Source organism: Paramisgurnus dabryanus, chromosome 16 (genome assembly GCF_030506205.2).
Source record: "Paramisgurnus dabryanus chromosome 16, PD_genome_1.1, whole genome shotgun sequence".
In the NCBI taxonomy this organism is placed as follows: domain Eukaryota; kingdom Metazoa; phylum Chordata; class Actinopteri; order Cypriniformes; family Cobitidae; genus Paramisgurnus; species Paramisgurnus dabryanus.
Window position 1 is genome coordinate 2,959,882 of NC_133352.1, and position 10,843 is coordinate 2,970,724.

Genomic DNA, 10,843 nt, shown 5'->3' on the forward strand with positions numbered 1-10,843 from the left:
AATGCAGTTTGCATATCTACGATCGCACCTTGCAAATAATCACCGTTGAGTGTGTGATTGTGATAGGCTTCTTTGAACTCTCTCAGGGAGGGGAAGTGAGAGAGCGTGCCTCGCTGTACATCTCTGGCAAATACAGTCAGCTTGCGCTCGAATGATAAAACAGCTTCCAGCATTTGCAGTGCAGTGTTTCCCCGCCCCTGAAGACTTTTATTCAGCATGTTTAAGTGACTTGTCATATCCACCATAAAGTGCAGTTTTTCCAGCCACTCGGTATCTTCCAGTTGCGGGGAGTTCAGGTTTTTGCTTTTCAGGAATGTTTTTACATGTTCTAAACAAGCAACAAAGCGACACAAAACCTCACCTCTGGACAGCCATCGGACTTTGTTGTGTAGCAGGAGATCGGAATGTTCGCTGTCAACTTCATCTAGAAATGCATGGTACTGACGGTGGTTTAATGCTTTTGCAATGACCTTGTTCACCATCTCGATGACAAGGTTCATCACCTCCATACACTCCGGTGGGAATGTTTGTGCACACAGTGCTTCTTGGTGCAAGATGCAGTGAAATGCAAGCAGATTTCGATCCAACGCTTTCTGTAATAAAGTCACAAACCCCTTTTGTGATCCCCTCATACTGGGTGCCCCATCTGTAGCCACTGAAATCAGGTGGTTGGTGTGTATTCCATTGTCATTTAAACACTTCAGCACAGCATGACATATGTCCTCCCCGCGAGTTTGGCCTTTCAGTGGTAAAGCAAATGATTCAGTCCAAGAACTGTTAAATCCTCTATTCTCCTCAGCTATCTTTCTCTTTTTCCCCGTGGCCTTGGGATCCATGGCCCATGACACACCCGCCGGTTTGTTTGTTTTTTGTCATCACGTGTTGGTATCACGCCGATCTGACAGAAACGCGTGTTGCAGGCTATGACGTAAATCTTCGTTGAACGAAATGTTGAAATTAAAACTTTATTATACACATTTTTACAATGTTTTTCCTCCTACAGAAATTATAATAAAACAAAAAAATTATAAATTCACATTATCTTTTTCCATTTTCATATTTTTGAAAAAGCTCCAGGGAGCCACTAGGGCGGCGCTAAAGAGCCGCGGGTTGCCGACCCCGGCAAGGATGTCGGTTAGTAGACACGCCCTTTACTGCTGGTTTGCTACAAGTGTGTTTAGGTAGTCGGTCCAATTTCCTTTTCCAAAGCGTTTTTCAAACATTGTGCACTCCGCCTTTAAATTGCACTTAAACATTTTTTTTCAGTAACTTTTTGTGCAGAGAATTACATTATGATTATTATATAATCATTGCTTATGAATATTCAGTGATTGCATATTCATAGTGTACTTTTCATTAATACATTTAATGTTAATGTTATACAATTTGATAGAAGTAGCTCTGTAATTGCATTTCTCTGATATTTGTTTTATATTGTTTCTCTTTGGTCAAGAGATTATGTATGTCACGGAAGTTTTCCCTGCTTAAACCAGCACATGTCCAGGCCCATCTTAAGTTTGCCAATGACCATTTGGATGATCCAGATGAGTCATGGGAGAAAGTCATGTGGTCAGATGAGATCAAAATCTAACTTTTTGGTCATAATTCCACTAAACATGTTTGGAGGAAGAAGAATGATGAGTACCATCCCAAGAACACCATCCCAACTGTGAAGCATGGGGGTGGTAGCATCATGCTTTGGGTTTTTTTTTTTTGCACATGGGACAGGGTGACTGCATTGTATTAAGGAGAGGATGACCGCGAGATTTTGGAGAACAACCTCCTTCCCTCCGTTAGAGCATTGAAAATGTGTCGAGGCTGGTTCTTCCAACATGACAACGACCCGAAGCACACAGCCAGGATAACTCTGTAAGAGTGGCTCTGTAAGAAGCATATCAACCCAGCTAGCAAAAAGTCGTCTAATGGACGTTGAGTAGACGTAAACCTTCAACGTCTAATTTTGGTCCACTGAAGGTTGAAAATGAAAATTGAAAAGACGTCAAATTTGTCCATCATTTCAACGTTGACAAAAGGACCACATTAACATACCAAATAACACTTTATAAAATGAAACAAAGCTTTAATAACTTTAATAAAACAGCACATTTTAAATAGTGCAAACAGTCAAGTAACCAACAGATTTCACAGTCTGCAATAAACAGGTCGGTCCAGTAACCAACACAGAGTGCAATAAACATATACCAACACAGATTTCAGAGTGCAGTAAACATAGGTCAGTCCAATGAGCCAGGGGTTTTCAAAGCTGTCCTGGAGGACCACTAGTACCGCACAATTTGCATGTCTCCCTCATTAGACACACCTGGTTTAAATTTTCAGCTCATTAGTAGAGACTGCAAGACTTGAACTGGGTGTGTAAGGTAACTGAATGATGTGTGTCACAAAAGGGAAACATGCAAAATGTGCAGTACTAGTTGTCCTCCAGGACAGCTTTGAAAATCCCTTCTATGAGCAGTCCAGAGCTTTCTGTAATCTGGCGGTTGGTTGGGCTTCTCTCTGTGATGATGGGTGGAAGATTCGCGCTACATTCACACGCCTCTTCGCTTCTTCTTCTTTCAGTTTTATGGCGGTTGGCAACTACCTTTAATGGTGCATTACCGCCACCTGGTGGGGTGGGGTGATTATAGCATGAATCCTCATTGCACCTCAATCGCAGTTTCATATTTTTTATAACTTTGACATAATATGTAAAACTCTTTACATTTACTTAAGATAATTGTAGAAATGAGTGAAGAGTCCATGATCAATCCAAACCAGCCGTATTTATTACATAAACATATGTAGTGTATATTCAATTTACAGCTTACACAGCCACAGGCAAAAAACCGAAACTAAACACTTCAACCCGGCAGGGGAATATAAAACAGCACCAACAGAACTCATGCACACTTCCACTAGTACGGTGTCTCTCAGTGTCCATAGAGTACGCAAGCGCAATCATTAACAAGAATGATCTACAATAATAATAACAAACATGATTGGTAATTTGTGTTCTCCATTGTTTTAGCATGTGTAACAGATTATCCAGCTGTCTTAGATTATGAGTTGAAAACATGGTCAGTTGAAAAAACGTAGTCAAACAGTCCAGCCAAAACTACTTAGTTGAAATCACGTCGTAAACCAGTCCAAGGCGGACCGACTTATTTTCAACCATATTTCAACGTTGAAAGACCGTAATTGTTTACTGGGAAGTTTCTGGCGTGGCCTAGCCAGTCGCCAGACCTAAACCCAATAGACAATCTTTGGAGGGAGCTCAAACTCAGCGTTTCTCAGCGACAGGCCAGAAACCTGACTCATCTAGAGAAGATCTGTGTGGAGGAGTGGGCCAAAATCCCTCCTGAAAAACTACAGGAAATGTTTGACATCTGTAATTGCAAACAAAGGCTACTGTACCAAATAATAACAATGATTTTCTCAGGTTTTCAAATAGTTATTTGCAGCTGTATTATACAAATGAATAGTTAAAAAAATCAGACATTGTGATTTCTGGATTTTTTTTTTCTCTCACAGTGGACATGCACCTACGATGACAATTTCAAAATACCAGGGTGTTCAAATATTTATTTTCCTCACTGTTTACAGTAACCATATAACCTGTATATCTTCCATTGAAATATTTTGTTTTAATATCACACGAATACCTAATAAAACTAGACACTTTTAAATGATGTATAACGTATAACTGTTTTTTTATTATAAATGTGTCGACCCTTTGGGTGATAACTTGTTAAAGGAACATTTAAAAAATCCAGTTTAAAGTACCTTAGGCCCCTGGAGTGGTAAAGACATTGTCGGGCCTTCTTCACCAGGGTGTTGATATGAACAGTCCATCACAGGTCATGCAAGATGTGAATAACAAGGTAGGAGAAACAGTCCAATCTCTCCGCTGGAGCCCTGTTAATTGTTGTAGCACCTTACCTGATTAGTGCTGAAGTCTTGCTAACATACAAAAGAAGGTTGTTTTCCTGGTATCAGTTCTCCAGGCCTTTGATATAATGTAGCTAGCAGTGTTCCCACTAGGTTTACAGTTTTGGGGGTGTAAACAGACACTGACACAAACACTTAGAGGTGTTAACACCTGGTATTAATATGTGTTGTGGTCGATCAGAACTCAAGTGGACAGCGCTAAATACAGATGTAAACAGGGTGTAACATTTTTGAGCTCGTCCACTTGCGACCACATTCAGAGGTAGGCGAAAACACATTCGCCTAATTGCTTTTGTGGTGTAGACGCTCATGTGGTCGAAGTGTAAGAGCAGCCACAAAACACCGCCTACTCTCCGCCTATTTATCTACTGTGATGCACTGAGCTTCTAGCACAAGCACAGTGTGATGTTTTATCACAAAAATATATTTTACAATATGTTTTATAAAATATATTAATTTATTATAAATTCTCTGTAGTTAAACTTCAAAAAAATAAGAAGGCTCTAGACTAACTTTTATTTAGAGACACTACTTAAATCAGCCTGCCAATTCAATTGTTCAAAATTTCTACAAAACGATTGCTGATCTAAATTCAGTTTACAGCGTAACATTGACATAAGATTTATAGGATATGTGTACGTAAATAAATTGTTACCTCTGGTGTTATTTGCGATGTTTATGTTTTAATCGGGCAAGATAAGAGATGTATATAAAAAAGTTAAGGTGTGTGTGCTGCATTCTGTTAATGACACGGGTATAAACAGTGGCGGCTGGTGCAGAAAAAAATTTGGGGAGCGCAAACAAACTCAAAATCAAACTTTTACTGTAATGTCCATGGGACTGTTAATAGCCATTTATCAGGTGATGAATATCATTAGTGCTTAGCTAAAATACAAATTTTTTTACAGTTGAAGTCAACTGTTAAAGCACAAGATAAATGTACTATTCCTACTTCCTGTGTCCCCATAAACCATGGTAATAGCATAGTTAACAGGTCATTATACACTATTTATGTCCCCGTAAACCACATTTGCAAACCCCCACATACACACCAGGCGATAGACTTTTTCAATCTCCGTCTTTTTTTTTGATGAACAGCGTTGTAAAGAGTCCGTCACAGTCAGTTATTATTATCCGCCATTTCATGTTTTAATTGTTTTCATTTACATGTCCATTTCTAATTATAAACTTAAAGACGAGCATACAAGTCAAATGTGTTTATTTATTTGTTTAGAGAACAGCTAAAAGGAGACTGTGCATCCCTTTACATGTTCAACATCACATGAAGCAGATGAATGAATGTTTTTTTTTCACAATGACAGCGGAGGCGATGAAACACGCGAGCTTTATGCTGAACAGGCAAATATGAACAAATCAAATAACAAAATACTACTGCGATTAAAATATCAATAAACGTGTAAAAAACTTAATTTAACTAAACTCATCTGAAACCATCTTGTGTAATAAACACATGAAATCAGATATATGCAGACTCTTGTCATTAGATTTTGTGTCTTTACCTTAGAGACAGGCGTCTTGTTGCAGCGCTCCTGTAGTGCTTAACTTCAGCAGAGATGCGCATACCAACAGTGTATGAAATCAAAATATCGCGAGAATGTTTAGAAACCAGGGCGTCATTTGAGCAACACACTGCCACCAACTGGAGATACATAGGAATAACATTTAGTCAAGTTGTATGGGCAATCTGCCAAAATGGCGTTCAGAATTTCCTTTTCCTGCTTAAAACAGTCTATCACCATCAAAGACTTTTCGGTTAACGCGACCGAACACAAACATAAAGACACACTAAAGTTGCCTAATCAAAGGCTCGTACGTTTCTTTTTGCTTTAATAGCAATAGCACACGCACATTTTTTTCCCTCACAACAGACTAACCAGTCCAGCAGCTCATTCTGCATGGTTCTTTAAGTTCTCTTAAACACAGTGGTTTTCTCGTGGGTGCTTTTTAAAACTCTATAACAACAAAACTTTAACTCTTTCACCGCCAGCGTTTTTAAAAAAAGTTGCCAGCCAGCGCCAGCGTTTTTCATGATTTTCACCAAAGTTTAATGCCTTCCAGAAAATGTTCTTTTTTTAAATATATAAACATACAATATACCAAATGAAAGAACAGACCCTCTTCTTTCAAAAAAAAAAAAAACGTTTCATCCTACCTTTAGTGGTTCTTTTGCAATCAGCTTTTAAATATGGGTAGGTTTCTGCAAAAACACCATATTTTGAGCAAAAAGCAGAGATAATTCCATTTTTATGACGGACTTTTCATAGAGATCCAATTCAGAGCGATCTTTAAAACAGACACGGACATGCAGCAGCTTGTCATAGGGCAATACTTCCGGTTTTAAAAAGTTGCGGTAATAACGGTATTGCGGAAAGACGGAAAATCTCGTCATTGGCGGGGAAGCGTTTTCTCTTAATTGACGAGATATCTCGTCAATGGCGGGGAAAGAGTTAACAACAAAGTTGGCCAAGCCACGAAATATACCGGATTTTATATATGAGCTCTCGCTCTTATTATGTCCACGCAACCAGACCCGGCGCCAGACACAAATTCACGGACGGGCATTTCATTTTTTCAGGGGGGGCACAAATGAGAGCAACCTCACTGCAATGCATAATATCATTAATTATGAATTAAATGGACAAAAAAGCGAGGAAGAACTAACATACCTCTTCATTAACGCAATACAACGGAGACGTCGTAAAGATTGGACCTAGCTTACTGAAGCAATCTAAACGCAAATAAAACACGTCGCAGGGCTCGACATCAACGCTTGTCCGCTTAATATCAGAGACAAGTGGATTTTTAAAAAGGCCAAGTGAAAGAGAATTTGACTTGCTCGACCGAACAAGTAGCCTAGTCTGATTAAAAACGGCAATAACAATCACCAAAACAGGATAATGATTCTGCATCCTTTAGTCTCAATGGCGACCGAAAGTGCATAATGTAATAACGCAAAGTTAAACAAATAAGCACAGCAAACACAAAGTGAGTTAACAAAGTGGGTTAAACATGCTGCAGTAAAAATTTGGATTTTTTAATAACATGATACGGTTAAGCAGCATCACATCACTGTTGAAAATGTGACAGATTTAATGACAGTTCACTAAACAAGTAATTAATATTAAGCCACTTACATTTTAGACGCAATGTTGACTGTTTTTGTTGTTTCAGCAGCGAAAATAGTTGAAAGATAACAGCAGAACCATAACGTGTCAGTCTCACTGTAGGCAGCACTCAATCGTGTCTTAACGTTAAGCGGTGGCGCGCTTAGCAAACAACCAAACATTTCCACCCTCACTATTGACAAAGCAAATCAAATACGTTTAAAATATATATTTTTTAAAATCAGACCAAACACATTTTTATTTTTATTCAGGAGTTATATATGTACAAAACAATAACTTTTAATTAATAACGATGGCCTATTGATAAAAACATGGAGCTGGTGAACAGGTGAAGGGAGACCGCAGGCTCGTCCAGGGCGGGCACTGGTGACTTACAGGGTGGGCCTGGCCCCCTGAAGCTCGCCCATGGCGCCGGGACTGCACGCAATTTTTGGCGCGTTTGAGCTCGTGTTTTTGCTCTATTAAGCATTCAGACTTGAAAACAGCAAACAGGGAAAAACTAAGGACTTACATGATATCCAGCTGACCAACTCGGTTTGCCATGAGAAGTGGTGGAGCACACAGACTGCAATTATTTGACTCAATTGGTCAATCTGGTACAAGCTTCTTAATCCTTTATTTATTCATTAATTAAATACCTTGTAAAGGGTGATTTTTGTAAGGATAAAATCATATTTTCCTTCATCTCAAAATATTTCACTTGCTTTCACTGATCAGTAGCCTACTGTAGTTAACGCACTAAACTGCAATGCGGTTATGAGACTCTGAGAACGATCCAATCACATGAGCTCAAAGACATTAAAAACAATATTGATTCGCTTACAACATAAGTGGGAGGGTTTGGGGCGCACAGTCCTGCATCCCAGGGCGGATCCGAAACCAGCCAATTAGAGCTCAGCCTCAGGTCACATGTTTTTACCCTTTTTACTGACCTACATAGACATTAGGGGTGCGTCCCAGACACACAAACATGACACACACACAACGAACTCAGTTTTTATTTTTTTAAATAAATTATAACTTGACTAACAGTGAAATAGTACAGCTAAATGATTTTATTTTGTATTAATTTGCACTATATATTTAACTTTTTGGCAACATGTTAAAGTAGCTTCCTCTCTGGCCAACTTTAAGGGGGCGGCGCCCCAGTGCCCCCTACTGACCAGCCGCCACTGGGTATAAAGGTGTGTGTATAAACACTGGTTTTTTTTACATTAAGCTGCACGGTCAGCGTTATTCCTTTGAATTAAGTTTAGGTAACTTGTAACTTGTACTTGTAACTGATTTTGTTGCAAGTAAGAGATGATTTTATTAAACTATATAGACTATATCCAGTCTTTTCAAGCTGACACAAAATCAACGTCACCAACAAAGTGTGATTTTGTTTGTGAGGGAAATTTTAACTTCCCAAAGAACCCAGCATTATAGGAACAATGAATGTAATTTTTATCCAGGACAGCAGTGGATTGTGCAAGTGTTGTTGTTTAATTCTGGATTTCACTGAAATTGGGTGGTCCCAATGATACCACAACCGGTCATGAATCGCAGGCTGTAAAACAGCATCAAAAGTCTGTGTTTTGTTGCCAATTGGCACGTAAATGCATATAATGTAAACGACACAAACATTGGAAAGTAGCACTACAGCTGATCTGTCTTTTATAAATCTAATAAAACTAAAGACTCTTTGAATATATGAAAGATGCAATACTACTCCATAGCTATTCAAGATTAACACAAGATTAGCAGAATGTTTTATGTTCCCTTACGAAAAGTAACCATGGTAAAAAAACAGTTAAAACAAATATGGCTACTGTTGTAAAACCATGTTAACCACAAAATAACCATGGTTTTGCTGATAGTAATCACTACACAGAAAAAACATGGTACACTTTTACCACAATAAAACCATGGTTAATTTTCCTAAGGGTTATCAGCGTATGTTAAGTGACTGCAAGTATATAACTGTGATTTGTAATAAAGTATCTTAACTATTTTTTTCTGCCTTTCTGACTGGATTTTGATTTGGATTTACCTTTGGATTTGTTTGCTGGCCCTTATTGGGATTTTACAATAAATACCTTTAGCACATGGATTCACCTCTTCATCGCTTTCTTCAAAGCACCACTTCTTACAGATTAATCAGCCTCAACCGGAATCCAGCAGAGGATTGAAATTTCCCACCAGCAGCATGACTCCAGCTGATCGACTTGTTTGTCTGCGCCAAGGTAACCGGCCCATTGAGAAATTTGTTGAAGAGTTCTGCGAGCTGTCTGATCAGGAGAACTTTAAGGATTCATTTCTTAAAGACATTTTCTATTGTGGATTAAACCGCAACATTTCCCGTTCCATGCCACTCCATACACCACACTGGACTTTGGAACATTATATTGATCATGCTCTGTTATTGTGTGGTTCACCCTTCACTGTGGGTGTTGTGGATACTCCACCAGGGGCTATTCACAACATGCCAAACGAAACCATGCCTGTTTTGTCTAAATCTGATAACTCTGTGCCTGTTGACAAAATGGCCGCCATCCTGCCTAATCCCAAAATGGCCGCCATCCTGCCAGTCGCTGCACATGCACCTGTCTATGTGAGAGCAACCACAATTTCGGCACCTGGGTTTGAGAAAACAACCACCATGACTGATCATAAAATGGCCGCCACCATGCTTGCTCCCAAAATGGTCGCCACCCTGCCTGTCCCTAAAATGGCCGCCATCCTGCTTGTCTCTGCACCTGTTTTTATGAGAGCGACCACCATTCCTGCACCTGTAATTCAGAGGGGCATCATCACCACTACACCGGCACTTATGAGGGCTATTAGTCACCCAGCACCTGACATCAAGATGGCCGCCATGTCCGAACCAACCGCCACAGAGGTATGCCTCATTGACTGTGATATTCTGGAATTTGCCATAGCCCTGTGGTGCGTTTGGTCTGCCTCTTGCTCGTTTGTCCCCTGTGTTTCTCAAGGCCCTGAACCCGGACCACTCGACTCATCTGATCTGCCCGACTCGTCTGATTCGTCTGTCCCGACTCGTCCGTCTGATTCGTCTGTCCCGACTCGTCCGTCTGATTCGTCTGTCCCGACTCGTCCGTCTGATTCGTCTGTCCCGACTCGTCCGTCTGATTCGTCTGTCCCGACTCGTCCGTCTGATTCGTCTGTCCCGACTCGTCCGTCTGATTCGTCTGTCCCGACTCGTCCGTCTGATTCGTCTGTCCCGACTCGTCCGTCTGATTCGTCTGTCCCGACTCGTCCGTCTGATTCGTCTGTCCCGACTCGTCCGTCTGATTCGTCTGTCCCGACTCGTCCGTCTGTCCCGACTCGTCCGTCTGTCCCGACTCGTCCGTCTGATTCGTCTGTCCCGACTCGTCCGTCTGATTCGTCTGTCCCGACTCGTCCGTCTGATTCGTCTGTCCCGACTCGTCCGTCTGATTCGTCTGTCCCGACTCGTCCGTCTGATTCGTCTGTCCCGACTCACCTGTCCCGTCTGATTCACCTGGCTCATCTGACTCATCAGATTCGTCTGGTCCACCATCTGGATTATCATCACCCTGGTCCACGGAAGCTTTTCCAAGTTTTTTTTTTTTTGGGAGTACCCGGACACAGGAAGGAGGCAGAGGACACAGAGGCGGAGGCCGAAGTGTACTCTGATCCTTCCTTTCCTTGTGTTCTGGGTCTATTCCTACCCCATGACCCAGGTCCAAGCCTGCCCCATGACCCAGGTCCAAGCCTGCCCCATGACCCAG